The sequence below is a fragment of the Lissotriton vulgaris genome, chromosome 10 (genome assembly GCF_964263255.1).
Source record: "Lissotriton vulgaris chromosome 10, aLisVul1.2, whole genome shotgun sequence".
In the NCBI taxonomy this organism is placed as follows: Eukaryota; Metazoa; Chordata; class Amphibia; order Caudata; family Salamandridae; genus Lissotriton; species Lissotriton vulgaris.
In genome coordinates this window covers 107,828,196-107,842,303 of record NC_141698.1, presented here as the reverse complement: position 1 = coordinate 107,842,303, position 14,108 = coordinate 107,828,196, and the positions used below count along the sequence as shown (strand labels likewise).

The 14,108-nt window shown below is 48.3% G+C and overlaps 1 protein-coding gene across 2 annotated transcripts in view; it reads right to left on the bottom strand.

The window, feature by feature from the left end:
- The window catches only part of LOC147684768 (kinesin-like protein KIF19), a 1,367,439-nt gene that overhangs the window by 51,379 nt on the left and 1,301,952 nt on the right, over positions 1–14,108 (bottom strand). The window lies entirely within an intron of this gene.

The following is a 14,108-nucleotide window of genomic DNA, read 5'->3' as shown; positions in this document are numbered from 1 at the left end:
TTTCAGTTGTTTTTTATGGCGCGAAAATGAGTAAACACTGAAAAGCACTGTTTTTTTAGGTATGGAAATCACTGGAAAACACTGAAAAAACACCACCGGAATTTACCAAAAATAGAAACTGAAAACAGGAAAGCCTACCTGTACACTATGGGTCTCCAGTATTATCTTTCATAGATTCACATGCTTGTATCTTCTCCATCGTCATGGTGGGAGTGTCACGGTAACAGAATGACCACAGCAGTACTAGAAAAACTGCATAGAAAAATCCCATAGGGAATCACATTATTTGGTAACCAAACCTCATCATTATTTGGTCCAAAACTCAGCAAATCAGCTGCCAGCCCTGACATCACACTCCCCAGCAGAGCCATCATACCTCAGATTTCCAGCCCCAAGTGAGAGACAAGGATATATCCAGAGATAAAAATGGTCTACCTGAGAGACTGGGAGGCGGGTGGGCCGCATGTGAATCTATGAAAGATAATACTGGGGAACCATAGTGTACAGGTAAGTCACTAGTTTTTTCTCCAGTATTGAATCTTTCATAGATTCACATGCTTGTATCAGAATAGAGAGCAGTACACATTCTAACTTGCGTTTCCAGGATAGAACCCTCTATTATCTCAGGGCTCTGCTCCTAATCATTAGGATATATAAACTCTTGGACGCCACCCAGTATAAGTGAACAGGCATGGGAGAAATTTATATGTAAAGACAATATTCATACAAGAGTGACTATTAATATGCATAGTTTCATATATACACTAATACTTGATATATAAACATATAGTTTGAGAAATACCTTATTGAAATAAATGACAGAGAACTGCTTGTCCCACAGCGGCATCCTCCTTTCACGCCATGTCTAGACAATAGTGTCTAGTGAAGGTGCGCACATTTTTCCATGTTGCCGCTCTGCAGATGTCTAGAAGCGACACTCCCACGAACAGAGCTGCTGAAGTTGCCATCTTTCTCGTGGAATGAGAATGCACTCTGGATGGCAGAGATTCTTCCAGCTTGTTTGTGGCATATGGCAATGGCAGAAGTTAACAAAATAAGGAGTACCACCATAGATAAGGCTGGAGAGCGATATCGGTGGGATGAGATTCTAATGAAGAAAAAGAAGAAGTCCTGCGGAGGGGCGGAATAGGTTGACGGTCATTGTTGAGCTTCTGAAACTAATATGTTTCGAGCACTGTGCCCTCTCCCCTCAATCCCAGTGGAGCCATAAAACCCCTAATGAGGAGTTTTTTTGCATTTTAATGTAACCACCACTGGGTTACATCTTTCACCCTCTTAACAACTTGTTACTTGGGTCAAAAGGGTTGCAGGTATGGCAGGGTGTTAGTGTACCCTGACCACCCAACTCCTTTATTTTTTGGTCCTGAAGAAAAACCGGTAAATCCCTTGTTGGTTTGAAACATGTAGACCTAACCCATATCACAGATACATTTGGTCCTAATTAAGCCTTCACTGTATCGACATACACTGTTTTTACTATTGTCCAGTAGTCTTAGAATAAATAATCTTTGTATAAGTCATACCAGGACAATTTTTAACTCACTGACTTTTTTCTTTACATTCATCACTCACATACCCGCTCCACTGTATCCCAGGTGTTGCAGCACACCTTGACGGCACTCGGCTGTCAAGGTGGCCCCGATGATGAAGCATGTCACCGACCAGGTCGGTGAGTGAGGGGTTCTTTAAAAACAAAGAAGGACTTCTTCTTTTTCTTCATTAGAATCTCATCCCACCGATATCGCTCTCCAGCCTTATCTATGGTGGTACTCCTTATTTTGTTATATAGTTACCTAACCTGGGGATCGGGAGTACCCTTCCGTCCACCAAGGTGGATAAAATCCCTTTGCTCTCCATTTTTGTTTATAATATAATGGCAGAAGTTATCCATCTCGAGATAGTAGATCTGGATAGTGCTAGACCTTTTCTAAGCCCAGAAAAGGCTACAAATAGTTGGTTTGTTTTCCTAAACGACTTTGTTCTGTCAATGTAGAATTTCAAACATCGTTTGATGTCTAGAGAGTGTAGAGCTCTCTCTGCTTCTGAAGAAGGATTTCCAAAAAATGTAGGCAACGCTACAAGTTTATTGAGATGAAAAATGGAAGGGACCTTAGGAATGAATTTTGGATTTGTCCTTAGTATAACTTTATCTTGCCAAAACTGAAGAAATGGTTCTGCAATTGAGAAAGCTTGAATTTCACTGACCCTCCTAGATGACGTGAGGGCTAACATCAAAGCCGTTTTCCATTAAATAAACTGTAATTCCGCTTTATTCACTGGTTCAAATGGTGGTTTCATGAGCTGTGTTAGAACCGTATTAAGCTGCCAAGGGACTAGAAGGTGTTGAATTGGGGGAAACACTCTGAAAAACCCTTTGAGAAATTCTTTTATCACTCTTTGCGACCATAGCGATGTTTGGTTAGGAACCCTCCTATATCTCGAAATTGCTGCTAGGTGCACCTTTAGTGACGCATGAGAGAGACCTGCTTTGGCCAGATGCAAGAGGTACAGGAGGATTTGCTCTGGGGAGGCAGTAAAAGGATGTGGAGCTTGAGATGCACACCACTGGCAAAATGTCTTCCATTTTGCTGTATATGTTTTATTTGTTGAAATTGCCTGAGACTGTGTAAGTATATCCCGGCATTCTTGAGAAATATTTAGGGATTGGAGTTCATGTTCGTGAGGTTCCAGGCTGACAAGTTCAGTGATGTCAAATTTGGATGGAGAATTTGTCTGTTGTTCATAGAGATCATGTCCTGAGATAGTGGAAATTGTATTCTGGGGGCCATCGACAACTGGAGAAGCTCCGAGAACCAGACTTGTCTCGGCCATGCTGGGGCTATCAGAATTAAGTGGCATGGTTCTGATCTCATCTTCCAAAGCACTCTCGATATCAGAGGGATTGGAAGAAATGCATACACGAACATTCCTGTCCAACGTAGATGCAGTGCATTGCCCCACGATCCCGTCTGAGGGAACCTGCTTTCAAAGTGCTTGCATTTTGAGTTGTGTTGGTTTGCAAACAGATCCAACGATGGGTTGCCCTCCCGACGAAACACTCTTAGGAGTTGACTTTTAGCTAGCTCCCACTTGTGAGAAACACTGGCCGATCTGCTCAGGATATCCGCCCTTGTGTTATGTATTCCTGGAATGTGCTGAACTTGAAGAGAGATGTTGTGAAGTAGTAGCCATTTCCAAATCTCCTGTGCTTGTTTCGACAGGAGCTTTGACTTTGTACCTCCCTGTTCTAATAGGTAGAACATTGTCATTGTACTGTCTGTCCTTACCAATACCGTAGAATCGTGTATTCTTGCGAGGAATGCTTGCAAACCCAAGAACACTGCTTTTAGCTCCAACAGGTTGATATGAAGTTGAGCTTCGTGGTTGGACCAATGCCCTTGTATTTCGAGGTCTTGGAGATGCGCTCCCCAACCTTGGAGTGATGCGTCTGTCATCATAACATAACTTGGACGTTGAGGTTCAAATAGCAGTCCTTTTGTTAGATGTTTACTGATCCTCCACCATGACAGGGCGTCTTGAATCTGAGGAGTGATGGTGATCCGATCTTCAAAGGACCCTTGGGATTGTATCCATTGTTTGTCTAGAAGCTCTTGTAGAGGCCTCATGTGCAATCGGCAATTGGGAAGCAAGGGGATACAGGAAGACATCATCCGTGTTATACCTAGCACCTTGGCGTGAGTCTCCCTTCCACTTTTTGCTGATGTGCCTCAGATGGTTTTGCTGGTGTTCGATGCTCAGGGCACTGCGCCACGGCCAATCTGTGCTGCAGTGCAAATGCTCCCTATGTAAAGTGTATCCGTAATTGGCTTCCATGATTGGCTTATTTGGTTTACTGTCAGACCCCAGTAAGGTGCACCAAGGGTGCCGGGGCTTGTAGATACAAATGCCGCTAGTGGGCCTGCAGCGCTGGTTGCGCCACCCACCGAAGCAGCCCCGTAAAAGATGTCTCGGGTCAGCCATGGCAGACCCTGCGTACAGTCAGGTACTGTCACGTTGACTGTGTAAGTGCCCACACTTGCCAGTCCCTAAACCTTCCCTAACCTTCATATCAGTCACCCCTATGGTAGGCCCACGGGCAAGGTGCATTGTAAGCGTAAGGTAGGACAAGCCCTGATGTGTGTGGCATGTCCTAGTAGTGAATTGCCACCCTTTTTCGTTCTTCACTATTGAAGGGCTGCCTGTTCTCTTAGGCCAAGGTGAGCGGCTGGAACTATTACACGCTATAGTCCCGGCCGGCTCAGGGAACACGGTGGCATGTCGAGTTTGGTATGCCTGAACTCAGAATAATAAAATATTTCCTTTAGCAAGGTTTATTTTAATATCCTGTGTTTGCAACTTCTACATTTAGAAATTTTGCATTTCCTCGCCTGACTATTTCAGCCCGCCTCTGCCAGGATGTGTATCTGCTGTGTTGGGCTTGTGTGAGTGACAGGGCTGGGGAATTCCCGGGACAGTCGGGGTGACCAGGTGGTGAATAGAGTGCTTACACCAGGATGGGTGGGAGGAGTACCTTGACTCTGAATAGGGTTGTGCTCCACCACCACAATGCTGGCTCCTCCTCCTGCGGAGCATCTGATGTCCCTGCCCTGCACCCTGAAAGAAGACAGCAGCGTCCTGTCAACAGAGTACTCCAAAACCGGGTTGAACCAGGTTCAGGCCCCCTGGCCTGCCAAGACAAAAGAAACCGAGTATAAAGGTAGGAGCCGTGCTCCTACGAAATTAGATCCAGTTTTGACCATGACGAACCTCTGCCCAACTAGAAGGACCAAGAGAAGCTGAGGAGAAGGAATCCTGCAGTGGTGCCTTGCTGAGAACGGAGAGGAAAAGACCAGAAAGGACTTTGAAGACTTGTGCCTGAAACTATCTCCAAGGGCTTGATCACGAGCTTGCCCCCTGAACGAAACCCCAGGACTATTGGGTTCTATTCTGCCTGTGCCCGTTTGCTGTTGGGCCTTTAGTTCTTATTCCCTCGCCAGAGTTGTGACTCGGGTGCCTTCGCCCTCCAAGGTCGTGACAGCTCGGAACCTGGTCGCCCCGCCGCAGAGAGCCCCGCTCAAGCTTGAGTCGCTCTCTGCTTCAGTACCGGGCCGCCCGCTCTCCTGTCACCTCGCTTGCTACGGAGCACGCTGTGCGCCTCTCATCTTCTCTCGCCGGAATCTGCAGGGAGCGCATCTGATAGCCTTGGACGGTCCGTACGTCGTAACGTGCCCGACTGTCTCGCTTTGCCCTCCTGCATACCAAGGCTGTGCCGCACCTCAAGAAGGTTCAGAAAAGGGGGGTGGTGATGAACAGAGTGCACCTCAAGAAGGTCTTACGTACTGTGGTACTGAAGGCCCGGTGCTGCACCCGTCTGCCCGAGAACGCAACGCCCCACACAGATCCACAGGTACGAACAGGTGTGCTAAGAAGTAGTACACCCCGCAGGCCTGAACGGCGCCTCGCCCCGTGAGCTGCATCAGATCCCGGATCGCCACAACCCTCCACACCGTCCCGCTCACCTGCCTCGCACCTTCGAGGGGGCTCTGAGCTGGATAGATCCTTTAGGAGAACCATTGGCCTCGTCCAGGATCCGCCCTCACCAGTAGCCATGCTTGAAACGCCTCGGACACTCATCGCAAGGTACATTGGAACTCTATCCCGAGTTCGGATAGGATCCAGGGTCCGCAACGTTTGTTTTCCCTGTCATCGTACTTTGCTGACCAAGAACACTTAAGAACAATTGCCTATTTAAATCTGGTGGCCTTCATTTGCTAAACGTTATATGGTCTTGTGATAATTCTGCATATATTTTTACATAAAGTCTACGTATTTTTGATACAATCCTACGACTGGTGTCCGTTTGTGGTGGGTCCAGCGGGTTTCCTGTATGTGATCATAAATGCTTAACTAACTATTGCCCTGAAGATTAGCCTTGTCTGCTCGCGCCACACTACCTAGAGGGTGAGCAAGGGTTATTTCTAAAGGAGTAGTTCTCTTACCCTGACTAGAGGAGAGGGTCCCCTGTTTGTCACAAGTGCATACCTGTGCCAACCAGAGACCCCCGAATCTAACATTGGTGGCAGCGGTGGGATTCCGAATTTGCATTTATGATTTATGTACAGTAAATTACTGATCACCATGTAGTGAGAGCAGACGAAGCCACAGATTTATTATCTTGCCGAGAGATCTCGTATCGTCAAACCATGCCTGGTGCACTCCCCGTGAGAGCACCCTCTGTCATCTCTGGACTAGATGACGTCGACTGGGAAGGGCTTGAAAATTACAAAGTGGAGCAGCTGAGAAATTTCTGCATGAAGTTCAGAGTCGCCCAAACTGGGTGCAAAAACTAAGCCCAAAACATAAAAGCACTGAGAGCCTGGAAAGAATCGAGAGATCCAGAGAATCAGCTGGTGGTGGATCCACCAGATAGCCTTGTCGAGGTGCACGGAGGCCTGTCACCAGAGGAGCTGGCGGACAGGGCCGCGACCAGAGCGCATGAAGTTGAGATGGCAAGATCAACCGGACAGATGGCGATGGAGGAGAAGAGACTCCAGCTAGAATATGAGATACGTCTCAAAGAATTGGAGCTAAAAGCAAAAAGTTTGGACACAGCTCCTGGTGGCAGCACAACTCCAGTGCAGGTAGAGTCAAGGGTCTACGTTCCAAAAGATGTGGTGAAGGAGTACTTTAAGGGGGATGACATAGGGCAGTGGTTTCGGGCCTACGAGGTAGCCATGTCCTCCCACCCGATCCCTGAGAAGGATTGGGGAACGGTGTTGTGGGGACGGTTCCTGACTGTGGGGCGGGACACCCTGCTAGATCTCCCTGCCGAAGTATATAATTCCTACCCCCACATGAAAGATGCCTTAATGGCCAGGTTTGGGTTAACCCCGGAGATGTACCGACAGAGGTTTAGGGGTTGTACTAAGATTCCTGGGAGTACGTATGTGGAGTATGTGACCTTTTTCTGCAGAGCGCTGGATGGTTGGGTGAAGGGTAGCAAAGTGGATGATTGTCAAGGGCAGCTTGATTTAGTAGCATGGGAGCATTTGTCCGCTAATTGTTTTCCTGAGCTATGCCAGCACCTGATCGATAGCAGGCTGTCCAACCCGAGGAAGCTTGCTGTGGAAGCGGACCGCTGGCTCAGCACCAGGGTCCACAAGGGTCCAGTGGGAGACTCAGCCAAAGGTGGGCAGGGTCCCCAGCAGAAGAGTGGTGGGGACAGGGGAAAACAGAAAGGGTTCCAAAAAGGCCCCCAAAGTAATTCTCAAGGGAACCAAGGGAAAGGTTCTCAGCCTCCTCCCCCCCCCGAAGCAAAACGGGGCTCCGACAGGTAAACCTGTTCAAAGAGGGCCCAGCGCCAGTTTTAGGTGCGGCGACCAGGGTCACATTGCCACTGATCCGAAGTGTTGCTTATATGGAAAACCCGCACCCACTGGTGCTCCCCCCCCCGGCAAATAGCTAGCGTTAATTTTGGGGGAGAAGTGACAATCCCAGAGGGTGGGGATCCCGTACAGATGACCCTAGTCTCACTAGGAGACAGTGAGATGGTCCCCGAAAACTACCTCCCCAGTAATACTAAAAAATATGGGCAGGAAGTGACCGTCAACGGTAAGAAGGTGGAGGCTCTTCGAGACACAGGAGCCAGTGTGACTGCCGTCCGGCAGCACTTGGTGTCTCAGGAGCAGGTGGTACCACACGCCTCCTTTAGGGTTGTCAATGCTGACAATTCTGAGAGCCAGTGTCCGATGGCTCAGGTTCCCTTTGAGTGGGGGGGGGTCTCTGGTACTCTGCAAGTCGTTGTGAGGACCTCCATGCCTGTGGATTGTCTGCTAGGGAACGATTTGGAGAACTGCCCTTGGAGAAAGGTGGAGAAAACGACTCATCTGCGGATGGTGGGTCTACCCGACTGGGCATGCGTGACTACCAGGTCCATGGCAGCCAGTAGGGGTGTTGAAGAAGTTCTGGAGCCTGAAGAAGAGGCCCAAGTACCGGCCTTAGAGAGAAGGCGCAGGGGGCGCGGACAGCCGGCCTCCACTGTTCCCTTGGCCCAGGAGGAAGCAGACCTCGAGGGGGATGCCCTGGAGCCTACCGGGGAACAGATTGTCGAACTGGGAGACCTGCCTGAGCTGACCCATTGGCAGCAAGAAGGAGGTCCCTCCAGGGAGGAATTCTGCAAGGAGCAGAGAGAGTGCCCTGACCTCGTGGGTATGCGGCAGCAGGCTGCAGACCAGGCCAATGGTGTTCAGTCCGGAAAACACTTGATCTACTGGGAGAACGATCTCCTGTATTCAGAGCCTAAGGCTGCTGAAACTGGGTCAGCCCGTGTGGTGGTGGTACCCCAGAAGTTCAGAGCCTTCCTACTGGGGCTGGCTCACGATGTACCGTTAGCATGACATTTGGGGATGGACAAGACCTATGACAGGCTTGTTACCCACTTCTATTGACCCCAAATGCACAGAAGTTCAGATGCGCACTGTAGGACTTGCCAAACTTGCCAGGCAAGTGGTAAGTGTGAAGGGAAGAACAAGGCTCCCCTCCAACCATTCCACGTCGTCAGTACCCCATTCCAGCGAGTGGGAATTGACATTGTGGGGCCTCTGGACCCCAAGACAGCCATGGGCAACAGGTTCATCCTGGTCTTGGTGGACCATGCCACCCGGTACCCGGAAGCCATCCCTCTTAGGACAGTGAAGCCCCCGTGGTGGGACGAGCGCTGATGGGAATTTTCTCACAAGTGGGATTCCCTCTAGAGGTGGTGTCTGACCGGGGCACCAATTTCATATCAAAATATATGAAGTTCCTTTGGCAAGAGTGTGGTGTAACCTACAAGTTCACCACCCCTTACCACCCCCAGGGAAACGGGTTGGTTGAGAGATTCAACCGAACCCTGAAAGGCATGATCATGGGCCTAGAAGGACCAATGAGGCGTAAGTGGGACGTCCTCTTACCATGCCTACTCTTTGCGTACCGAGAGGTTTCACAAAAGTCGCTCGGGTTCAGTCCCTTCGAGCTTTTGTACGGTCACCCGGTCCCAGGACCTCTGAGTCTGGTAAAGGAAGACTAGGAGCAATCTCCCAGGAAACCTCCCCAGAATATATACAGTTACATGCTGGCCTTTCAAAACCAGACCAGGCGATTCAGACAACTTGCTGAGGCAAATCTGGAAGCCAGCCAGGAAGAGATGAAGCAGTGGTACGACCAGAATGCCACTCTGGTAGAGCTTCAACCTGGACAAAAGGTGTGGGTCTTGGCCCCAGTGGAGCCTTGTGCACTTCAGGATAAGTGGAGTGGTAATGGTCGTTCTTGGTGTCTGACCAGGTGGCGGGCACCTTGATAAAGTCATTGTCGTCTACTGGATTGCTGAGCTTTTCCTCTTGCAGCATTCTTTCCTCTGGATTGCTGGTGATAAGAGGGGTTTGAGGAACGAAACTGTTGGTTATTCGAAAACTGGCAATAGCCTTGTTTATTGTAAGGTTGGTACCTATTGGATTGATACGAAGACCTTTGATTGTTTTGGCCCCTAGAACCTCTCTTCCGAAAGGACTGGAATCTGCCCTGTTGAAGAGAACTCAACGCTTACGCTGTATCCGTGTCAGCCTTGATTCCTTGGAGAGCATCGTCTATATGCTTTCCGAAGAGATTCTCTCAGTCGAAAGGCATGTCCATAATTTTTGCTTGTACCTCTGGTCTGAATGAAGAAGCCAACCTTGTCTTTGGAGAGCCACCGCTCCCGCCATTTGTCTAAACGCTATTGATGGAATATCAATAGCGATATCAATAGATTCGGAGGCAGCCCTAGCCCCGTCTTGTAAAATGGTGGCTGCTTCCTCCTTTTTGTCATCTGGGAGGAGAGCCAACAACGGCGCTATATCTGACCACATTTGTCTGTTGTAACGACTGATCAGAGCTAGAGCGTTTGCAGCTCTAATGGAAGCCGTTGCCATCACCGCAAAGAGCTTCCCCGCGCCGTCCATCCGTCTTCCTTCCTTGTCAGGGGTGGGGGGCTACAGAAGTCGAGACAGGATTTTTGGATTGTCTCTGGGCCGCTTGCATCACCACTGATTTAGGACGCGGATGTCCAATCAAACATGCAGGAGAAGATTCTGGTGCACAATATTTTTTCTCTATTCTGGGCACTGAAGCCCCCACCGAGGCTGGAGTTTTCATGATCGTCAAACCCCAGATATGTTCAATGATGGGAATCGATCTCTCGTTGAAGTAGTAAAGGAAACGTTCTGCTTCTTGCACTAGAAGCGGAAGCTCAAATCTCTTTGAGGCTTTTTCCATAATGTCATGGAATCCTCCAATGTCCTGTGGTGGAGAGTTTGCTGGCGATGGAGATGGTGTCGTAGGCAAAATATATTGATCCCATACAATACCTACAGGACTATCTTGAAGAAGTTCTCCTCCTTCTGGCTGGTCTTCTCCATCACTCTCATCGAAATCATCCCTTATTGTGATAATAGGGGCAGATCGCAACTTTTGCACTGTAGACGTAGGTTGAACTACCGAACTTGGGTAGGAGCGCCTGAAGTATTTGAGGCAGGAGCGTTAGCTTCCGGAAAACGATGATAATAGTCGTTAATCATGTGCCGTAAGTCAGTCACCTGAGAAACAGGCATCGAGATGGACTCTTCCCTCACCTCAGGATGCGGTTCCTCTTCCTCCTCATACTCATATGACTGTTGGAACGACTCATATCGTTTGGATTAGGACACTGGGCGATCTTGGAAAGAGTAAATCTATTGAACCTCTTGGCACTCCTCTTCATCAGTGTCTTGACTCTTAATCTGTAGCTGAGAGGGGCTGTAAGCTACACCCATTGAATCTTCATCCTCTGATTCCTGTAAATCCAGCAAATTTGATGGAGGAAGGGGAGAAATTTTCGTCCACGTAGTGAATTTCGTAGTTTTCTTGACCGTCGACGAGCCTGCCGACGGTTGAAAAGACCTTATATATATTGAAGATTTTGATTTTGGAGATTTAAAAGTCGTCATCAACTGAGCTCCCGTCATCGATGCTCCCGTTGATGCTGGAATCCCAATTGTTGTCGTTGATGGTGTCGTCGGCGAAGACGTCGTCTACGAGGTCGTCGTCACTGATGTCGACGACGAGGTTGACACTCTTCCCATCGACTGAGTCGTCGGCGAACCCAGTGTTTGCAGTCCTTAGCCACATGTTTGGGATGAAGAAAACACAAACAGTCTTTGTGGGGGTCTTCAGAATAGAGTCTGGCTTCCCCACAAGATCTGCAGGTCCTTAAATTCTCTTTTTAGAGCTTTCAGCCATATTTAGATACTAGATGTAAAACAGTACCTTAATCCAGAAGAAAAACTTGCAGATGGAAGGTCAAAAGTTCACTCAGGAACAAAATTGAGTAAAGGCTCAGGGAGACTCCTTCTCACACAAAGGCGGTTGGAAATCTGAGGTATGATGGCTCTGCTGGGGAGTGTGATGTCAGGGCTGGCAGCTGATTGGCTGAGTTTTGGACCAAATAATGATGAGGTTTGGATACCAAATAATGTGATTCCCTATGGGATTTTTCTTTGCAGTTTTTCTAGTACTGCTGTTGTCAGTCTGTTACCGTGAGACTCCCACCATGAAGACGGGGAAGATACAAGCATGTGAATCTATGAAAGATTCAATACTGGAGAATACAGCCGCTACTATAACTCTACTAAAGATTTTGTACATTAGATTGTTCATGGAGACAGATATCTTAAAATGAGTGTGTAAGCTTAAAATAAAAATCAGAAACAGATGTCCCAGCAAGATCTCTCAGCTTTTCTCTCAACTTGCCTACTCTATTGCTGTAGTTAGCTGTTTTTTTAAATAACCAACATTTTTATTGTTTTCATTAAATTGACAATGGCAATTAAACACAGTAAACACATTCATCTGGACAAATTACACAAAAAAATCCATTACATAATCTGCTTAATAAATTATAGCTCATCCATCATCTCCAGATCCTACAGTCTTCCTGAGAGCAACCCATCGCTTGATATATCAGTTCCTCAAGCTATGAACACCAGTTCATTGCTACATGCAGCTTGGCCAGTTTAGGGGGGTTAGAGGAGATTCTCCTTTAGTAAGTATGGTACCAATACCTACCAATGCCCGGTCCCCTCCACCCCCACCATATTGTCTAGGATGCCTAAAAGGGTCAGTTTAGAGTAGGGGGAGATGATTTCCTTTCACCTGCCTGGGCCAGGTCTGCTTTCAACAATGCTGTCTCCACCTCCTGCCAGGAATCTGCACCAGTGAGGGACAGGATTGGTTTTGGCTGTGTACAGACACTCTCTGCCTTCAGAGACAAAGGGTTTGTATGTATAAAAAGCGGGACCCAGACCCCAGAACTTTAGATCACATCTGGGATATCAAGAGGAAAATTTGCCAAGGAGAAGAACCGGAGAAGCTGAAGGAGGATTACTGCCCCTGTGCTGGTTGCTGTTTGGGGTTGGCCTGCAGTGGTTGCTTGCTGCCAAGGAAAGGAGAAAAAATCCTTTGCTGTTTGCTTTGTCACCTGCTTGAAAAAAAGATCTCCAGGAGCTTGACACTGAGCTTGCCTCCTATCTGAAGTCTCACGGACACAAAGACTTCACCTCCAGCTCCCCTGAATTCACTTGCTGGGAATCCCGACCTGCAAAGAGATGCTTGCTGCGCTTTAGGACCTCCAGGGACTGTTTGTTGTTGGGAGCGGGAAGATCGATGCAACAAGGAAGAATCGCATCGCATCCGCACTGATTCTCGACGCATCGCTGAGTCACGAAGATGCTTGTCGCATCCGCACCTGGACCCGACGCATTGCTGAGCCCCAGAGAAGAAGCGCGCCGCATCCACACCGAGTCCCGATGCATCCCCGAGAAGATCGTCGCAGCACCTGTTGTGCGGCTGCAAACGTTCATGCATCGACCGGATCGTCGCATCGCATCAAGCCGCCATTTTGTCGCATCACACCGGATCATCGCCACGCATCGAGGCACCTTTTTGTTGCATTGGAACCGGAACGCAGTAAGAAACTGACGCATCCACTCTTCTCCGGTAAGGAACAGACGCATCGCCTCCCCTGCGCTGCAGTAAGGAACAGGTGCGCCACCTAACCCGAAGCAAGGAACTGATTCATCGCCTTCCCTGAGACCCCTTTGTTTATTTTGCGTGACGCATCTAAGGTACTTTGTTGGAAAAGTGTAGCATATACAACTTGCAGTGAACTGAACTATTTCTACCATTGAAGAGCCTATTTTTGATTCTGTATTGTGGATTTGTGCCATTTGGTCTTGTTTAGAAAAAGAATACTTATTTTTCTAAACTGGTGTGGTGTCCATTTGAAGTGTTTTCACTGTGTTACTGTATGTGCTCACAAATGCTTTACACACTCCTTCTGAGATAAGCCTGTCTGCTCATGCCAAGCTACCAAGGGGGTGAGCACTAGGGGTTATTTTAGGAGTGTATCCCCATTTCCCTGACTAGAAGCAAGGGTCCCTATTTAGACAAAGGTGCAAACCATTGCCAACTAGAGACCCCCAGTTCTAACAGCATGCATGCCCTCTCCCCTCAGGGTCCTATGGGCCAGGGTTCAGGAGTTCATTTTCTACATCTGCACCGCAAGGCTGCTCAGCAGCTGACCGAGGCCCCAGAGCATTTCACATAAACGGTTCGTCTGGTACTGCAGGATCCTGGGTTGCCAGTACAACAGCTAATGACCACCTCTGTGAGTCAGTCTCACCTGCTGCCATTTTGTTGCGGGTGCTACAGTAGGCCAGCACCAGTCCATTCCACTCCCAAGGTCCACTCTGGTTTGCAATCAATTGGGCTGACGGTGTGATCCATCAGGGGACCCACCATGCAAAGGATACCTACAGAGCAAGAGAGATAGGCCACGGAGCACTCTAAAAACTGTCTGCCAGCTTGGCTATTCCGGCCATGTCCCTATGTCGTTAGATGTTTAAGTGGTTTCTTTACATTTCAATCTGGAACTTTCTGAACATTGCTAGCTTATTACACACATATGCTATAAGGTTTAGTTCACAAAATAGCAAAACATACTAGACCTATCCAAGAAGGTCACTAAAGTTTGATTA